Source organism: Apodemus sylvaticus, chromosome 6, assembly GCF_947179515.1.
Source record: "Apodemus sylvaticus chromosome 6, mApoSyl1.1, whole genome shotgun sequence".
NCBI classification, from domain to species: domain Eukaryota; kingdom Metazoa; phylum Chordata; class Mammalia; order Rodentia; family Muridae; genus Apodemus; species Apodemus sylvaticus.
Genome location: NC_067477.1, coordinates 946,795 through 966,609, shown reverse-complemented (window position 1 = coordinate 966,609; position 19,815 = coordinate 946,795). Strand labels below are relative to the sequence as shown.

Here is a 19,815-nt window from a genome sequence, read left to right as displayed (position 1 = left end):
CTTTAAGCTCAGAGGTTGTAGATGAGCCAGTGTAGGGTAGAGCTGGGTTGTAATGGCTTGACCTTCAACATTGAAATGTGGCTCCTTGGAATGAGAGCAATTCTGGGAAAGGGAACAATCCAAACAACAGGGTTCAAAGGCAGAAGGCAAGGTGACTGCCAGTCTCAAGAAAGAAGTTTAGGTGGACTGCCAACAACATCTGCAATGGTCTACCCCAAATCGTGATAAACTATTGGCCTGCCTGTTACTTTTAAATTATTATACCCAGGATTTTTAAGCCAGCATTGACAGGAACTGGAATGTCACAATTCCTAGCTTCTCTTGCAATGATGATGGTTGTGTGAATCACTCTAATGACAGAGAGTTATCCCAAAGTTGCTTAATGGATCTTCTGTGAAAGGTTCTAAAAAAGGCATCTTCTTTACTTTGCTTCTCCTGCTTATTTCCTAGTATGTATAAATATCTCCATCATCAGCTTCGGACCAGAGAGAACTTGTCTTAGAAAAGTCAATGCTACAAATTCAGAGAAGACCCCCCATCTTTCTGAGTCTGTCGGTATGTAACACTCAAGAACTGCATCTGAGGCTGGGAATACATATCCTGATCTTAATTAGCCCACTGCTTTTAGAAACCCGAACACTAAAACATTGACACAGATATTAACTAACAAATTTTTATCTGAGAGTTTAAAAAAATTGGTGAGACAAAAATTTCAAGTACATGGTTTTAAAAGAACCGTGACACCTTCTCTCACAAGCATGACGTAAACCTACCATGCTGAAAAGACCCCCCCTCCACACACACACACACACACACACACACACACACACACACACACATTTTCTTTGTTTGCTTTCCCTTGGAGAAGATGACTAGACTCTTTAAACATATTTTATCTTTGTTTAAAATATTGATTTAATTAATTTATTGTTATTTTTATCATCATTTTAGGTATGTGTGATATGTGTATATGACTGTACCTGTCATGATGAGCATAACTTTGTACATGTCAAAAGCATCACTTTGAGGAACTGATTCTCTCCTTCTACCTCTACATAAATTCTAGAGACACAACTCAGATTGTAGCAAGTGTTCTTACTCTCTGAGCTCTCTTGCGTGCCTAAAATGTATTTTCTTTATATCCCTAGTACCTGAGTCATGCTCAGTAAGTGTGTAATGAATAAACAGAATTTTATGTGAAACTGAATTTTGAAATGCAATTCTTGGGGTTTATAATAGCTCTTGAATGCTTACATTTGAAAATTAGCCTCCATTTACCAAACATTTATTTTAAAAGGCAATGGGTTTGCTTCTCGATTCAAATCTGCATGAAGCACATGACTCTCCAAAATCATGAAAACAAATATACCCTAGTGGCATTATTTATTTTGAAAATACAACTTTTATTTTGAAACTCTTTTGAAAAAACAATTTATTTTGAAAATTAATTTTGTTTCAAAAGAATTCTCACAATATGATGAGATGATATAGAACTAAATAGCCCTTTTTAATCTTATTCTCATCACCTGCAAAACCACTATATTTTTATTCTTTGATTGCTCAGATCAAAGCCAAAATTCCATTCAGAAAGTGTTCTGTTTTACGCTAAAATAAGCCCAATGCGGAACTTCCTTATGAATGTAAGAAAAAATTGTTCCTTTAAGCCATCTGGGGCTTTGGGGATGAGGGGTCCTTAGTATATGTTATCTTGTATTTCAAGAACAAGACTCAACCTTTTCATCGTCCAGCCAGCAAATAGTTCCTGCAAGTTATATTAGGAAAGCAAAATGGGAAAGGTCCATTTTAACTTTGCACAGGCTCTAGAATGTTATAGTAACACTGCACATTCTAGTCTTTGGACCTAGTTATTGGTCTAAACATTTGGTTGGATTGGGACAATCAAAATGAGTCTGTCGCACTGGACCATGATGGCATAAATTTGAATGCCAGTTTACAAGAAGATCCAGTATATAGTTACAAGTAACCTTCATTTGTGTTGAAACTCATGGTCCCTAGAGGCCTCATCAGAGAGTATCATAGCAGAAGTTTTCATTATAATATGTTTTTCTACATAATAACTAGTTAGAAAGTCTATGACTAGTGGTCCCATTGGGTGCTTTATTTATTTATCCTCTATCTTCAGGCACATTTTACATTTAACAGGACACTAGTATAATTAATTATAATTACAGTTATGTCATTGATATAAACTGGAACTTGCTGGAGAGACGAAAAGCCAAGATTAGCCTAAAACAGAGGTTCTCAACTTGTGAGTCACAACTACTGAAAAACACAGATTTCTAATGGTCTTAGGACCTGGGACACCATTCAACAACAAAATTAGATCTATGAAGTAGCAATGAAAATAATTTTATATTTGGGGTTTACCACAACATGAGGAACTGTATTAAAGGGTTGCAGCATTAGGAAGATTGAGAACCACCAGCCCTGAATGTTTCAGTAGGGAGCAATGAGAAGAACAAAGAGAGCTTTTGCTCCCCCAGCTGTCGATGATGAAGGACTCTGTTCTCACAGACTGGCATGGAGCAGGGATTGAAGGCTAGGTAAGTGCTGGAATTGAATTGAAAGAGGGTTATGTTTAGATCACATTCCATGTACACCCTGATACACATCATTTGCTGTGTAAAGCAGATGAACACACAACATGAGTATTTGCTTTCCTAATGATTGCTGTTTCTATTTGTCCCTAGGCCATGATATTCTCGGGTGGGTCAAGTTGTCATAAAGGATCCAATTTGGTTTTGCAACAAGTTTTTCATCTGACATGTCAATTTGTCTTCAGACACTCACCTGCTAGGAAAGTGAGACAAACTAAAGAAGAAAGGTAGGGTCACGACCACTCATCTCCCAGAACAGCTTTCTACTGAAGCCTTAGACTTCAAAAACTATCAACAGCTCAGGTCTCAAAGAAGGTTCCAGAGGCCACTCTGAGGTAAATTCTGGTTAAGGCTGCATTTGTCTAACTTGGAAAGGCAATGCTAGTCATGTGCTTTGTGTCTTGTTTTAACTGGAACTTTTCCATACATTCCAACTATCCTGTTTATGAGGCACACTCCCTTTCTATAAAAGCCAAATATTCACCAGCTTTCCACCCTACATGTTTTGAATTTAACATACTGGATCGAGTAGGTTCCAGGGGTTTCTTCCTATTTTCCTTTTCAATTCTTGGCAGGTATGAATTTCCTGTTCTCCCACTTTAAAAAACAAACATCAACAACAGTAAACCCAAAACACACTGTTTCTCATGTCAGAAAAATGCCTTGATTAAATAGGCAAAAGAAAAATGCCCTCTAGTAAGAGAAATGCTTTGTCTGCATTGAATCTTCCAAACCAAGAGTCATATTGCAGGTGTGCACTTGATTAAAACCACAAGGCAACACCTGCTTTGTAAGGAATTCAGCTTGCTTTTCTGTAAACCTGTATGTCTGTCTGTGTGCATGTGACTCCTACCTGCATGGTTTGTAAAAGGTTTCTTGTTCACCACACCAAACACTTCACTCAAGTCAGATGGCTGGTGAACTTCTGTATATTCTCCTATTTCTGCCTCCCATCTTACCACTAGTGTAATGAGATCACAGACATACATTATTAACCTGGTTTTATATGAATTAATAGGATCTGAACTCAGTTCCTTGTGCCCAACAAGCCATGTCCCACTTCTCAGTCCAGGAATTTAGTTTTAAATAAAAAAAGCAAGAAACGAATAAACACCTACATGGATAAAGTCCAGTTAGAAATGGTTTTCTTCACACTGCATTTCAAAAGTCTGGATCCTACCACTTGAAAAGTCAAATCTATATTCACCTTCAGATACAATTACAGAAAATTAAAACAGTAAAAATTCATCCTGCAATTACCCCATGTTTTTGAGCTCTATATTGAGTCTAACTGATGGAATAAAAATCCATTGAGGGTGGCACTACTTTTGTGGTTTTTTTGGATAGTGAGCTAAAGTCTAGAGAAGCTAATTCTCAAACCAAAGTCACCCAGCTAGTATGCCTGGGGACAGGTTATGGTAGGCCATTGTTACTACAGAGCCCTCTGCCCCATGCAGTTGAGAACAGAAAGACAATTTCCTCAAAGCTACTGGATATTAGAATTATTAATGTTGGTCCTTAAGTGAAAATTCAGTATCCCCAGACACCCTAAGATATAGCTTAAGTACAAGCACTCCGTCAGCAGTTTTACTATCATCCACCTTAAAGTCAGCTCATCCTCCCACTCCAAAAGTGAGGATGTTACATTCTCCACAAGGTGTTTAGTTTTCTCAACACCAAAGAACCCCCCTACATGCTTCAGCCCTTTGCAAGATTCATTTTCTTTCTATGCTCAGGATAACTATGAGTTTTATCTTGAATTTCCTGCCTGAGTCTCTTACTGAGACATGAATAAGGTCTGCTAGCTAGTGCTCAGTGGAGGGGAGGCAGGATCCTCTTTTCAACTGTTTCCCTGACCTCTTGCCAGGGGATGCTCTGAGCTGCTTACTAATTAGGCAAAAGCATAAAGTGCTGTTCACAGTGGCCTTTCACTTGCTAACTTCCAGTTCTGCCTTGTGGCAGCCAAATCTGGACCAGGGAAGAGGGCAGGTTGGTCCTTGGTCACCACTGCTTCCCTGACCTTGGCTCTGTTACTGAACTCAGCTGAAATTCTGCTTGCTGGTGGATTAGGGGTGCTGCTCCCTAAATCACAGGCCTTGCTTGTTATCTGAGTTGTAAACAACAACTAACGAACTTTTTAAAAGCAGATTACGAATTAATGGGACATGAGCGGTGACGATCATATATCTAGCCTATACCATTCTCTTAGCATATGGGGCTGTTTTAAGAGACAGTTTATAAGACGCAAGATTTATTTTAATGATCAACAAAATTCCCATGCTTTAGCTATTACACTTGCACATAATGTTGAATGAACATTCATTGTTTCCTGTTTTAACATCACTGAATGGCATCATCAGCCTATACAGAAAATGGGAGGGGTCTGCATATAGACACAGCCCTGTCTCCACAGGTCTGTCAGAATCTGTTGTTGTTGTTGTTATTATTATTATTATTATTATTATTATTATTATTTTGGTTTTTCGAGATAGGGTTTCTCTGTACAGCCCTGGCTGTCCTGGAACTCACTATGTAGACCAGGCTGGCCTCAAACTCAGAAATCCGCCTGCCTCTGCCTCCCAAGTGCTGGGATTAAACGCCCAGCGTTATTATTTGTTAAAAGAACAAACAGTGCAAAATAAAAAATATTTTTTTCCAGGCAATATCCAGAAAGCATTAAATTGTATGATATAGATTTTAAAAAGTGAACTAATGACACTTTTTGGCTTCATCTCCTTAGTGGCCAACTTAGGTTGTTTAATCCTACAAAGTATTTGGTTAATTTGCATAGCTTCTTCAATTTAGATTAAGAGGTAAATAATTCCAATGCTTTTCATATCAATTGAGCTTAGTTGGTGAATATATATATTCTAAGTTATAGTTCTAATGCAGTGAAGAGACACCATGATCAAGGAAATTTTTGCAGCATTTAATTGGGAGCTTACTTAACAGTTTTAGAGGGTTAGTCTGTGGTCAGCCTGGCATAGCCTTTGAAACTTCAAAGCTCACTCCTAGTCATATACCTCCTTTGAGAATTCCACACCAACTCCAACAAGGCCACACCTCCTAATCCTTCCCAAACAGTTCCACTAACTGGGGAGCACCCATTCAAATTTATGAGAATTTAGAACCATTTTCACTCAAATTCAATCTGTAAAGGAGAATAGACAGGGTAGTGATATCAGTCTAGGATTTTCTTAATAATTAATACTATTGCTAGCCTGTAATCCCAGCACTCTGGGAGGCAGAGGCAGGCGGATTTCTGAGTTCAAGGCCAACCAGGTCTACAAAGTGAGTTCCAGGACAGCCAGGGCTATACAGAGAAACCTGTCTCGAAAAAACCAAATTCAAAAACAACAACAACAAAAAACAACAACAACAAAAAAAACAACCAAAAAACAACAAAAAAAATGCTATTGCTATTCCCAATATTCTAGTGCAGTTTGAACTCCATGTTAATAATGTATTTTATATTCTATTCTATATATTAAACTATTTCCTATCCTCAACACCAAGGCTAGTTCTAGATTCATGAATGTCTTGTCTAAAGTTTATTTTATAATATAAAATGTCATATAAATGGAAATCCTGAGTTACAATCAGATGAATGTAACTGAAGTGTATCTTACACAATGAACATGTAGATAAATGTTCTTCTGTAATATCTCAGCTGCCTTCAACTTTTAAAATTCAGTATTTGTCTAATTTCAATGGACATAATATGAAATATATATGCCTATCACAATAGAGTGGGTAAAATGCTAAATCATGAGCTATTTGAAATAGTCATTTGAAATTCCTTCTCTGTATTCCTCATATGTCTCCAAATAGTTAAGCTACTTTCTCTTCATTATAATTCAGCTTTACCCAGAGTTCATTATTCTCTGGGAATGTTTCCCAACAGGTTTTGATATTCTTCTTGCTCTCCCTGAATTCTCACAGGATTCTGTCCTAACCCAACCTCTCAGCACTTCTCATCAATCCTTCCTAATGGATAGTTCTGACATTCTAGAATATGCCAGGCTCCACTGACGTATTACAGAAATATTTTCTAAATTTGATAATATGTCCATCTTCTTACTGGAGTACTGACATACCTCACTCTGCCACCATGGGGAGAAACATTAGGACTCCCTAAAAATGCTGACCAATAGAGTGGGAACACTCTTAGGCTATAATGGCATTACCCATGGTTCTTAGACTCCAAAAGAGAAGTGAGGTAAGGGACAAATTCAAGAAAAGTCAGAAGATGGGACAGTTAGACAGTCTCCTTCAACTTTCACAAGCATGCACATATATATGCACATATATATGTTCCACAAACATGTACATACATATATAAAGTCATCAAACACTTTTTTCAAATTCACTTCCTGATACAGTGTGATCATATTACTATTCCCATGAACGAAAACTTTTAAAAGTCTAAATAAACAAACCCCCAAGTACTGTATAATTTCTCCCCTCCTGAGAAGTAGTAACATGTTATTAAGAGTATTTAATTGAGTGACTCGCTGGTAGTAAAATGTATTGCATACTGTTTTAAAGGAGGCTGGCACATCCAAGTGCTAACAGGGTTAGTGGTCCCTTTCCGATAGCTAACCGACAGACTTTCATATTTACATTTTGGAAGCACCCACATATTAAGACTATTAAACAATGTTAAAAAAAAAAAAAACTCTTGCTAACTTTATAGCATCTTCTCTCACTCCTCACCTGATGCCTAAAGGTGAGAATATTCCTTCTGCTATATTGTCTCAGCCTGTGCACACCAGTCAGTACTTCAGCTTCCAGTTTAGACACACTTATCTCATATCTCACCAAAGACTTTCCCTCTTTACTTCAGGTATAGTTAGTCCCTTTACTACTACTCCTTTTATAATTTGTATTCCAATTCTTGCACTCTGCAGAGCTATTTGTCTGCATGTTATTTGCTATTTATATTTTTATTCAAATATTTGCATATTATGTCTGGATATCACATAAGCAAATACATTTATCAAGAAGCAAAGACCTCCAGGGAGGAGACACTATTAGTGCAGTTGGGAAAATGTCCAAAGGATTGTTGGTTTGTACCTCAGACAGTCAGTTTTGTCACAAAGAGTTAAGAGTAGTCCAGGCACACAAGGAAATCCCATCTACCACTTGGGAGGAGATAAGCTAGAGTAAGCCTCTAATAACTGAGCAAGAACAGGCTTCCTCTGGCATCTTCTGCAGACTTCAAGAGCAGGCTCTGAATACCTGTCCCCTTCCCCCGAAGTACCCACAAAATTAAGTACAGAACAAGTTTCCTTGAGATCCTCAGGACTAATTCTTTCCTTGATTATATCAATCACTATGAGATGCTCTCCCTCACTCTAATTACCATAAGACTCAGTGGAACCTCTTTCCACCTTTCATCTCCTTTATACCACTGGTAAATTCCACTCAATTCTTGGTGTAGACAACTCCTCTTGCAACAGAGGAGTTGCCTGTATCTCAGACTCTTCCCAAAGCACTCTTTATCTTCCAGTCCCTGCAGAGCAGTAGCTTTCATGAGGACTGTGCTTCCACTGTTGACTTATGAGCAGTGATGAGTGTTCCTCCCATAGCCCTCATTGCTGGGCCTGAAAATTGACAGGTGCCTTCCTCATTGCCATTTGCATAGTTCTCCCTAAGTGTATTGACCCTTCCTAACCAATGGCCTTTCAGTAGTGAGTTGTCAGGCATGTAGTGTTGTTTATTGACCCCACTCCCCAGGTAAATTCTCATCTCATCTCTAGAAAGTTGTGAATGCTTGATTAGGGACAGTGGACCAGGCTCACCAACATTCTTTCCATATACAGACCATCTCTGCAATGCCTGCATATTCAGGATCCTTGTTCTTTTCTCCAATGATTTCTTCACTGCCCTAATGTTGCCACTCATGGTGGCTCACAGCTTCAGAGCTCATCATTAGTAGACAGTGCAACTCCACTGGGATCTTGATACACACATCTTTCTCTGAGCACAATCTCCTTCCTTATAGCCCTGAGTGTAAGTTTTTGACAGTGACAATAAGCTACCACCTATTCTTTAACGCTACCACTGAGAGTCTTTCACATTGCTTGCTATGCCCTCTGTTCCCTGTCCTTCAACAAATCATCTACAAAACTGACTTTCTCACTGCCTCCAGAATCTTGTTCAAATGTCACCTTTATTAACAACCACGGGCCCTGATAGTGCTTTCAAAATTGTAATTTCCAACTGCCTCCCTGCTCTATGTTTTCACAATTGTACATATCTTTCATAAGAGATAACTACTTAAAATTACTTACATGTTTATTACAAGGAGTGAAGTCCTGAGTGAATGTGTGCTGTTGATACTGCCACAGTCATGCCAAGGACTAACGCCTCAGTCCTATGATGGTGGCAAAGCCTTCCCTAGCTGATGCTCAAAGGGTGTGACTGTTGACAGGATATGCAGAAAACTACTATAACATAGTCCCCTTTAATGTTTATGGCCCGAAGTCTGTTTCCCTACAGAGATTTTACCTACCAAGATTAGCTAAGCTCTATGCAACAATCCTTGTTCAGCTTTATGCAATAATCCCATCACCCTTTAAATGGTATATAAATAACATGTGGGGCTTCCACTGCCATGGTTTTTTCACTAGATAGACCAGTTCACTCAATCTCAAATTTTTTTGTGTCTCTGTGTTCATCCTATCTTCTTTTGTTTCTTCACCACCCTAGGTAGGTGAATCCTTGTAGAACACAGCAGCTTATTGTATATTCTTTTCTCTCCTACCAAGATAATAACTCACAAGGAAAAGGATAGTGTGTGTGTGTGTGTGTGTGTGTGTGTGTGTGTGTGTGTGTCAGAGAGAGAGAGAGAGAGAGAGAGAGAGAGAGAGAAAGAGAGTGTGTGTGTGTGTGTCAGAGAGAGAGAGAGAGAGAGAGAGAGAGAGAGAGAGAGAGAGAGAGAGAAAGAGAGTGTGTGTGTGTGTGTCAGAGAGAGAGAGAGAGAGAGAGAGAGAGAGAGAGAGAGGCTTAAGCAAGTGTATCCATGGTGTTTCTCATCCCAGGTTTCGGCACCAATGAAGGGGGCTTAAAAAGAGAGGATTGGGGGTTTAGAGAAATGTGGCATGGTGGTGTGGGGGAAGGGGGTGCCCAGGCAGGCCCTTGTCCAGGCACCTCTTCCCCTTGAGGGACCACACACACACAGGCATAGTATAGAATAGAGTTTATTCAGGGTACAGGTTGGAAGTTAGTGGTATAGTGGAAGTAGAGAAAGGCAAAGAGAGAGAGAGAGAGAGAGAGAGAGAGAGAGAGAGAGAGAGAGAGTAGTGGAGGCCGGCCATGACCACATGGACGGGAGGGGGGGGGGCTGGGGGGGAGACGAGCCCAAGGGGCAGAGAGGTAAGTGTGGGATGGAAGAGAGCGAAGAGAGAGAGGGAGGAGGAGCAAGTAGCTCCTTTTATAGTGGGCCAGATCTATGGGGCGGGGGATACCTGGCTATTGCCAGGTAGGTGTGGGGTGGAGCTTAGACAGAATACCAACAGAGAGAGCACAGAGTGTTTTTGTGTACATGTGGGTACATGTGTGCAGGCAAGAGATTTATGCTAGGTGTCTTTCTCTGTCACTGTATACCTTGATTTTGAGATAGTCTTTCAAAGCTTAGACCTTACCATTTCAGCAAATGATTAACAAGACTTTCCCCAGGATCTGCCTATCTTTTTTTTTTAAATATTAAATGATATAAAGCATCACTTCTTATTCTGTCTATCTTTGTACCCCGTACCCCTACTACTGAGGCTACAGATTCATGCCACCATGCTTGACTTTTATGCTGGGGAATAGAACTCAGGTCCTGGTGATATATCTATATCTGTATCTGTATCTGTATCTGTATCTGTATCTGTATCTATATATCTATCTATATCTATCTCTCTATCTATATCTATATATATATCTATATATACTGTTTTCTTGTCATATGAAAATGTAATCTCCAATGGGACAAATACTTTCATTCATTCTGTTTTCTGCCATCTCCTCAGCATTTAGAGAAAGACTAGGCATGCTCTAAACAGTACATATTTGTGGAATGAAAGAATGAATGGGCATCTTTTTCATTGATCAAAATGCCCCGTGTATGTATTCTCTCTCACCCTCCCCCACATCTGACTTGTGTTTATTTCTGTATCTTTCATGTTGCTTTCCCCATCTGTGTCCCCCTTTCTTAATCCACTCAGGAACTCAGCATGCCCATCTTGGAGGAGCTTAGCTTGGATATATCTCATCTGTTATGTCCCTTCTGTACTACTTCCCAGCCTACATATGCTAATATTTTCCTCTATTTGGGCTCTTTGATATCCTAAATCTACTCATTAGTTAATTCTCATGTTTCTCATTTTACACACATATTTTACAGGTTAAATACAATGCAAACAGATTGTGCTCTTGGGGTAGAGCATGCACAGTCTGGATGGATGTATAGCATTTTTGATGATTCAGTCCATGACAGTGGCACATACTGTGTCCATGTGTAGTGAGAAATAAGCATCCTTAAAATCTTCTATTAGCCAGGGATCCACACTCTAACACTCTACTGAGGAGAGAAAAAGCTAAAAGTAAACAAACCTTAATATATATAAAGATATTGAGGTTCTGTCTTCCATTACAACACATTTGTCCTGTACCCTGTCTAAAGCTGTGAGGGACTGAGAGCTAAAGGACTCTTCTGCAGCTCTATACCACAGCAATGCACACTCCCTCAAATCCTCATGAACAGTTACTGTCTGCAGGCAATTTCTATGATATCCAGACCTAGGTCCCATGGACTTTCTAGTTACATGTTTTCTGATCAGCTCTGAGTTTTGTGAATCTGATAAAATGATAACTGTAAGGTTTTCTTCTATTAAAAAATAAGGTAATTGTCAACAGAGGAAAGCATACACATGCATTTTAAATAGTTAAAAAAGAGCCAGGATATGAATAATCATGGAACTTTATTAAAACAGCTTTTACATGTAGCCCTAGGAATCCAAGCTTAACTACTTTTCACCTAACAAGAACTCTGCTAGTATTGGTAAAAACTAGTTGTTTAGGATGAAGAAATGGGCAAGGATTTAGCCCAAAGAAGAACATCCTGTCATCTGGGGAGTATAAGTAGCAGATTCCACTTCTTCAGGATTTTGGAGTAGTAATGATTTTGATGGCATTTCTTTGTCTATGGATATTCTAGTATTACCTATTACTGTATGGAGATTTTAAGGCTACAGTACTTGCTGTGTGAAGTTTATGGCATCAGAGCCAAACCTGACTTAAAACAGAACCTTTACAACTATGTCACAAAAAGGACCAGGCAGGGTGCAGGGGCATCTGATAACAGGGACTTGCCACCTCAAATGGAGACAGGATTAAAGCAAACTTCCTTGAGGAAGTTCTGGGGCCTTTTAATTGCATGATTGCACCTATTTTGTCTGGTTCCCTGCCTTGCGCTGCCTGTTAAATATCACACCCTATTGCCAGGACTGGACCAGGATTTACGACAACCACCAAACAGCAGCAGCCTGTTCAGAGGCATGAAATTATTTCCATTATTCAGAACCTCTATTCAGTCTGATTGCTGAGTCCCATATAATTTACCCAGCTTCCTCTCAAACTTAGGTCTTTTCTGCTTTTGAACACCTACTAGCCTTTTTGAAGGTTCAAATTTAATGCTTTTTCCAAATACTCCAAACTTCTTATAATGCTACAATAAAATAATATTTGAGTGGACAATATGGAGCTACTTGCTCACTATGAAATAAGCTATAGACTGTTTCCCCACCTACTCAGACTCATAGGCTACTCATATGTAGCCATAGCTGTTCTAATTTACGCTTTGAGTCTGAAACACTGGTATATTCCAAAATAATGTCAAACAAACTCAGAGATTGTAGGGTTCTGTATTCCCATAGAGTGAGAATGGCTACAGACATTTAAACATTGTAGACAATCAGAGGTACTCTGAACTTAGTATGAGAGCAATTCAGAGAAGAAATAAAGGCCTATTATTACATGAGTTTGCATATGATTTGTAAACCCTGTTCATTTCTAGGATTTCCTGCTAGTCTCCCAGTTTGATGCTACATCATCTGTGAAAGTCACTAGATCACAAGGGCAGTATATGGGAACCTAGATTTCTATGACCACTTGCATGATTTTGGATCACTTACTGAACAGTATAGTCTAAGATCTACAAAAGTAAATATGCACTATTGAAGGTAAAGCTATTGTGACCCAAACTCTTTCAAAGACAGCCATGCTTAAGAGTGATATTTGGCTAGAGAAAGGTCTCTAAAAATTAAAATACTTCTGTATTTCTTGTGATTTTTTTTCAGAGCATTTAGTTTCCTGCTTACTAATAAACCTCTTTAATAAAGATTCTCATACAGATTGATGGTTTAGTAAGCTTTCTGAGATTATGGCAGCTTTATACAATCTGGTACAATTTGTTGCTAAATGTTCTTTAACATAACAGAAATACCTACTAGTAGCAACAGATCAAGAACACTTGCATTCTACTCATAGGAATTGTGTTGAAAAAAGGTTAACCCCCAGGAATCATAATTTTTGTATTGCACAAGGAAAACAGTTTGTGGTTTCTAGACAATAGTTAAGATGTTTATCTGTGAGGAAAAGTATAATGTTCAGTGACAGTTCTGATCAGACATATCCACCCTGCTCAGCTCATTAAGAAGTCACACTTCAAAGTCAAACTCATCTCTGAGAGGCAGAATTTTTCTCCAAAGCCCTGATGTCTGCTTTCCCCATCATATTTACACATCACCCACTGTCCCATCAAGTCTGTCACAGATAATTCAGGCTCAGAGCAGTGGTCTCTGGTATTGGTATTGTGCTGAACTCCTGGCAGGTCAATACTGTCTTGGACTTGTTTGTTGCCATGATGGGAACTTAGCTAGGAAATGCTGGTACTCATCCTCCAAATGCTCTGCTTTGCCTTCAGCAAAACATGAACAACCCTCAGGAACCCTATCTTCTTCTCTGTTCAGTCCCAGCAGATGGCACTGAACCCTGTGTGGTCTTAATTCTTCATAAAACATCATCTATATGGCATCCCATGAACTAATGATGGTAAAGACATTTAATCTTTATATTTTTACACCAACTTAGAAAGCTCTGATATTGAGACTATATATATTAGACCTTTCCTCTGGACTGTCACTTGAGCTGGCTGGAACTGAAGTCCTCATTGAAAGGGACCATTTTGTTGTTTGGTTGATTACTTTGGTTTTTGTTTTGCTTTGTAGTTGTTGTTTGGGGGTTTTTTGTTTGTTTGTTTTTGAGATTGGGTCTCACTGTGCAGTCTTGGCTGGCCTGGATCTTGCTATGTAGATCTAACTGGACTTGAACTCCTAGATAATATACCTGCTTCTGGTTCCTGTGTGCTGGGATTAAAGATCAGCATCAACATAACTGTTAAGTGACCTTTTAAAACCAGTCAGGATTCCTGGAACTGACTTCTATCATGAGTTGAGCTGCTTTGTTGTTTTCAGGATTAACCATTCAGATGAAGTTTCCGTCCAGTGTATGTCATGTGTAGAGGGTTATCTTTTGCAAATTATAATCTACTTGTTTTAAATTCATTACACAAATTGAAACCAAATTTACAAAAAGACAACAGACGAATACCTTTTAAGGAGGTATGTCTTGTATTAAGAGAGATTGGCTCCATCTTTTCTCTGCAGACAATAAAGTTTGCTACAATGACTTCTTTGTTTTCATCTAGAACAGCCAGTTCTACAGCAATCCTTGCCCTTCCTACTACTTTCTTGTATTCTTTGTTCCCTAGAAGTCAATGAATACCTTACATGACTAGGCAAAGCTAGCCTGGCTTCTTAGCTTCTCTCCAGTAGGCACTTAGGAAAGGCACCCCCACTTTGGCACTTCACAAGGTACATTCTGTCAACTTTCTCCTTTTAAAGAAACTAAAGTTTTTATTTTAATGACTTTCCTTTTAAGATCTCTAAACATTCAAAAGTTCTTTTGTAGGGTAGAGGTAATCACTCATTCTATGAGAAGCCTCCCTTCCCTACTCAATACCTGCCAGTTACTAAAGAGTACCAGTGAGTATATAGACCTTGCTCAGATCAGGCAAAATACTTCTACCTAGAAAGGTACTTGCCATTCAATTCCAAGGCAAGGGCTTTGGACCTATGCATGCAAACACAGATCAGGAGGCTTCATTTTGTACCAGTAGATCTTGAACTGTTAGTGTAAATCCAAAGTATCTAAAGCTATTCAACACATGAAATAGCCCAGTGTCCATCTTCTGTGCCTATCAGGACACATGTGGAACTGTGTCTAATGTCCCATCTTTCTCTTCTGTCTTTACTATCTTTTCTCTCCACACTCTCAGGCTTTTGACCATCCAGAATGTTTGGCTTAACCTAACCCTTCCCAGCTATTTCTGTTTTATGGGATGTATTTGGTAACACTCTAGGCCAATCACACTCACCAATACTTACTTAGAATGACAACAGACTCTTACTTTGTCAAATTTATTAATATTTTTCAGGCAAAATGAATTAATAAAATACCTTGTAGAAAGAGGTATCACATTTCTAAACCACTTACCATAATGATAGGTGGCCCATTAGGAAGGTCAGAATGAAAGGTTACTTTTTAAAAGCTTATATCCTGCTTTAAAATGTGACATGGTAAAAAAAAAAAAAAAAAAAAAAAAAAAAAAAAAAAAAAGGCCATTCAAAGTGAAACATCTTTTAAAGTTACTTTAAGAAAATATGTGCAGTAGGCAAGGAGTCTGACAATCTGAGTTCAATAATTAGAACCCACATAATGGAGCAGAAGGGGCTCTCTTATGTTGTCCTCTAACCTCCATACTCATGCCATGGCATGGGTGCCCACATTCATACACATATTGATACCCAGGATAAATAATAAGTAAAATAACTTCTTTAAATTTAATAAAAATTTAAAAAGAATATACATAAGACCCTTGTAATTTACTGTGTAATTTTCTGTCAATGATTTAGATTTTAATTAAATTAATTGAGGGCCTTTAAAAATAACTGGAGTCATATGAATATATTTGTTTGGTATTACAGTTTCCTAGTAAAAACTGACTCCTGCTCTTCTGTTGAAAGGTGGGATTACTTTAACTAATGTATAAAATCCCACTGGATGCCATTTTTACTTTCATTACAGTTTCCTTTGGCTATAAATTATGCTGATTTACTGACTGTGAAAGTCAAAATAAGACAACATCAACCCTGATGAGTGAAGTGAAATGTAATTTCTTTACTCCTTGAAAACAGTGTGGTGCTATCTACTACCATTCATTCTCTTATTGACTGTAACTATATGTGCTGAATAATTTGACAAAAAGTAGCTTATTTGGTGAGCAAAATGATCTTTCTCATGATGTTTAAAACTAATTCCAGGAAAGAAAATGTAAAACTAATTTAAGAATATTTGTTCACCAGCTCTCACAGGCATACTATTTGCAAGAGGATAGAACTCAATTCACATCTTAGAGTTTACTGAAAATAGGAAAATATAAAAGTCTTCTATACTTTTCTCTGGTACTTTACTCTGTACTTTTCTGTCCTACTCTCCAATAATATTTAAACTATTAGGCAAGTCTGCTGTAGCTTTTCAAGGCCAAGGCCAGAGAACAAACAACACCAGGCAAAACAAAGCCAAGTATTTAATACTTGCAAACTAGAATAAGAAATTATTAAATCAAAGGAGTTCACTGTGATTTAGATATAAAACGTTCCTTTAAGACTCACATGCTATTAAACTTGGTACTTAATGCAACAGTTCAGAGGTAAGAGTCTGAGTAGTGATCAGATCATGAGCATGCTAATCTTATCAATGGATTAATCCATTGAAGAATTCCAATCTGAACAGACCATTTGGAGACAGAGCCTATTTGAGGAGGAAGTAGGTCACTTGCTCTTAAAGAAAAGCAGATCTTATTTTTGTCCATGTTCATGCTCCCCCAACTCCAGTCTGTTCTTTCTCCCCATCTCACTCTACATTATGGTTACCATGAAGCGAGGATTCTCTGCCAAAGATTCCCATTGCCCTAGTAGCCTGCCCAGGGTGTCTAAAGAGATAAAGGTGGAAAATCTGGAGCCTGAAGGCAAATCACACTTCCCTCTTTACAGTTTATGTCTCAGGTGTTTTGTTAATTACATTCTAGCAAAAGAACTTCAACTTCTGGTTGGGAACTTGGCAGTGTATGAAGCTCTCAAACCTCCAATCCAGGGTCAGTCTCCCCCCCACCCCCACCCCCCCAGCTCTAGAATCATTCTGCAATGCAAAGAGGCAGTCATTTACCTGCATAGAAACTGTAGTCTGTGTGTCTAAACTCTGTCTTGTTCCTCTGGCATCCAGCCATATTTGGCTGTTTTTCTTGGGGTTGACACAGAAAGAAGGCCCAGAAAGCAGCTTGGAACTATTAGGTCAAGAATTTTAGAAAAAATCTAGAAGTGACTGACAGACAAGGGCACCCTCCATGGACCATTCATGCCAGATTGGGAATAACCAGAAGAGGATACAAGGTCTCACAAGGTCAGGGAGGAACTCCACTCCCCTGTAGATGAGAGTCTATGATGATGATTCAGAGTGCTGAGTCAAACTCAGCTCTAAATGATGTTTCCATTACTTATTAGCTAACTAAGAGAACTTCCAGAAGTTATTTGGTAACTTCCCTCAGCACAGAGAACTGTAACAATAAGGAAATAGTAGATTTTCACATCACATGCTTAGAAGGCCTCCTGACCTGTAGAAATCCTTCACAAAGCTTAAACATTCTTACTCTTTTAACTCTAATGCTCAGAGTAGTGCTTTACATGACATTAGAGGCTTAAGAAAAGTCACAACTGTAATGTAGATGAGAATACTTTATTTATTGTTTTGTGTGTGCTGTAAATGAAGCAATGTTTAAAGCCAGCACATAGGCCGGGATGGGTAGGGTTACTTTACATACTTATCTTACCAACCTTGCAAAGAGGCATGTGAGGACTAATTAAAGAAGAACAAACTTATGGAGTTAAGATTCAATAACTTAGTCTTAGCTTTTGATGTTGGTAAAGAGCTGATGCAAAAGTCTAGAAACTGCTTGCTAGGATAGACTTGGAAAGGCAAATAAGCAACTCAACTTTTAGAAGAATCTCTTATCCTGTAGGTTCACATAAGGGTTGGAGTTGAGTGGGGAATCAGGCTCTAATGTGTAAAAAACTATCCTACTTCACAGCTACTCACTGTTCTTACATTATTCAAGGTGATTCATTTCAAATGATTTATTGGACCTACTATACCAGGTTCTGGAGACAGAATTAGCAGGCACAATGTATCCTAAGGGATGAGTTGGGGTGGAGGCAGAGGACATAAACAAGGCAGAGAACAGTGGACCTTTGGTCTTTTGGAGGAGATCTGTATGCCACCCAGCTGAGGAGCCTCAAGGCAATGAGGAGCCAAGGTAGGAAAACTTTTGGTGACTGCCCATCCAGACTTTATCTACTTACTGAGCAAGGCAGTGAGTGTCCTTACAGACAAAAATCTCCATTTTGAGAAACATGTTAAGAATCTCCATTGCCATTTAACTACTTTTTTCAGTATCAATCTTTATTTTACTTTTATCTTACCTGGTATCAACCTCTTATCTATTGCCTTGTTACCTTCTCATTCAAAACATTTTTTCCCACATAGAACTATGTGAGAATTTTACTATCTTTAACAGTAAAAGAAAATTTTATTATAGTTATCAACTTAAAAATCCTAGCATCTATCTCCTGTCACATTTTCCCTGAGGATGTCTTAAGCTAAGGAAAAATAAAAACAAAAACAAAAAACAAAACACCAAAGAAAAGTTGATATATGCTTGTGACCCTGGACTGTAGGTTTGAGAGCTTCTTACACTGCCAAGTTCCTAACCAGAAAATCATTAACAGCTAATGGAACACCTGAATTAGTATGCATGGATGAGCCAAAAGTGATATAAACATACGAAATGATGTAGAACTTCAGCTACTCTATCACACTAGCAGTTAGAAACATAATTAGACTGGAGTTGGTTAATAATCTGACTACATCATAGATTTGTTCCTATATGTACTTTTTGCTTCCTTTGCTTGTTTTATGTGTTTTGAGACATATTTTCTCAGTGTAACAGCCCTGTCTGTCTTGGACTCAATTTGTAGACAAGGCTGGTCTTGAATTCACAGAGATCTACCTGCCTCTTCTTCCCCAATGCTAGTATTAAAGGCATGTACTACCACACCCGGCCTTTCTATAAGTACATTTCATTGACCTTAGAGGCTTTCTTTTTCTTTTTGCTGACACATTGGAAAGCCAAGGGACCACAGGGAAGCAGATTTTACCACAGGGTGTTCCCCACTAAGCCACCTGTTTTTTTCTCTCACTACACAAGAAACCTTTCCACAGTGATGTATACTTGAGGCAAGCTGGGAATAACTGGGAGCTTCCCCAGGAGGCATGTTTTGAAGATACCCATGATTCTAAAATCAAAATCCTATCTTTGTAATTACTTTGTATAGGCAACAGGGTCCTATATTACTTATGCTATGGTTGTGCCCAAAACTCCCAGGTGGGATACGTGTGACAGAGACATGGTTATATAATACCCAGAAAGTTCTTTAAGAAATTGTGAAGCCATATAAAGGAATTCAAATCCTGGCTCTCTCTTATACTGACTATGTGTTGTACATACTGTTCATCTCTTGTGCATCAAACCCCTCTTTTCAAAAGCAGGGGCTATAAGTCTTTTCTCACAGTGTTGTGAAGATTTAATGAATACATTCTATCATTTATAAGAAGGCATGGCAGAGAAATGAGCTCAAATGACAAAAATATCTTTAAGGTTACCATTTTTGAAGATTTTAATTGAGTAACTTAATGTTCAGCTTCATATAGTCAAATAAATTATTATAAAATATAAGGTTTTGTCCTATGGTTTATTTTATGATACAGCTAGCATGTAATTCAGAAAATGTATCTTTTATAAAATTGAGAACTTTCACAAGACCTCATAGTCTTCTGCTAACAACACTTGACAACCATCAACTTGCACTGCAACAGAAGCTAGAGTTTTAAGAACAAGGAAGACTGACAAATATAGAAATAATAGGGGAAAGTTGGTTGGTTATTCAATGGATGCACAAGAGATGATATTCTC

The 19,815-nt window shown here is 38.4% G+C and overlaps 1 protein-coding gene and 1 long non-coding RNA gene across 3 annotated transcripts in view; one reads left to right on the top strand and one right to left on the bottom strand.

Annotated features, from left to right (window-relative positions):
• Nucleotides 1-1,178, top strand: part of LOC127686788 (uncharacterized) — a 102,876-nt gene extending 101,698 nt beyond the window's left edge. For both annotated transcript variants that reach the window (XR_007978247.1, XR_007978246.1), the window contains 2 exons: nucleotides 451-555; nucleotides 952-1,178. This is a non-coding gene — a long non-coding RNA (uncharacterized LOC127686788). The remainder of the gene's footprint in view (nucleotides 1-450; nucleotides 556-951) is intronic.
• The window catches only part of Itgb8 (integrin subunit beta 8), a 93,815-nt gene that overhangs the window by 68,555 nt on the left and 5,445 nt on the right, over nucleotides 1-19,815 (bottom strand). The gene's annotated exons all lie outside the window — the stretch shown is intronic.